The sequence below is a fragment of the Bison bison genome, unplaced genomic scaffold (assembly GCF_000754665.1).
Source record: "Bison bison bison isolate TAMUID 2011002044 unplaced genomic scaffold, Bison_UMD1.0 scf7180017864537, whole genome shotgun sequence".
NCBI lineage: Eukaryota > Metazoa > Chordata > Mammalia > Artiodactyla > Bovidae > Bison > Bison bison.
In genome coordinates this window covers 43264-44340 of record NW_011495085.1, presented here as the reverse complement: position 1 = coordinate 44340, position 1077 = coordinate 43264, and positions in this window count along the sequence as shown.

The following is a 1077-nucleotide window of genomic DNA, read 5'->3' as shown; positions in this document are numbered from 1 at the left end:
GGTGTGCAAGGGTGTGGATGATCCACCTGTGGGATCCGCACCCATCTCCCCTGTCTTCTGCAGGGTATAGAGCAGGTCATTCCACTCCTGTCGACTGATTCTGGGGCTTCAAACGGGGAGCACCCAGCCACAGGCTGGACACTAGGAGCCTTAACTTTCTCAGCTGATTGTCAGGCCAAAACTGCCCAGAATCGAACAGGATTGTTGAGGAGTGGTGGTTTGAGACCTGCACAGTTAATGATTGATTATGGAATTCTTGGTTGCTGGTTCACCTTACTCTTTGTGCCAGCAGATCATCAGCAAAGATGTGTGGGATGATCCCCTGAAGTAGTACCCTGTGGAGGAAAGTTCTTCCATGAGCGTAACTGACAGAAACATATGTGGAGAGGAGGTGTGGAGGTGGACCCTGAAGGGAGAGTCTTGTACTATCTAGGACACTGTCCTTTCCCAAGGGGATGCTCAGACTCACGCAAGCTGGCTGTGGAGCCTGAATTTGGGTCGGACATGTGCAGGTGACCTCCTGAGACTGTGGATTTGGGGGTTCGGTGTGTCTATGAGTGAAGCAAGTGTACCTCAAATTAGCTGTGGTTGCAGTGCCAAAGTCCAGGTGATACAATTAGAGGGAGGGTGAATTAAGTATCTTTTTTCAGAATCATTGTTCCATGGGTCCTGCCATCCCCTGGCTCATGTTACTCACTGAGTTTGAGATTGCTTGGGCACTTCACTCCTTCCCCTTACCCTGGGAAGGCATATCATTGAAAGGGTGTCCACTCCAGGGTCCCAGTGCACCTGTGTGCTGACTTTGGGATCTTCTGTGAATTTCCACATTCACCACTCGGCATCTCACCACCACCATACACGCTACACTGGAAGCAGCTTCAAACTGCCTTGGGAAAATACGGAAGAGTTCGTATAGCCAGATTAGAATGTCTTTGTTATGGTATGGTCCCTTGTGCTGCTGAACTCTCTGAAGTGCCTCTGTTTTGCTGATCTAGGGCCCTGGCTCCAAAAGCCTGGTGTGGAGAAGTTGATGGAGAAGCTATGATGTGGGTTTGGACCAGACATGGGATTTAGTCA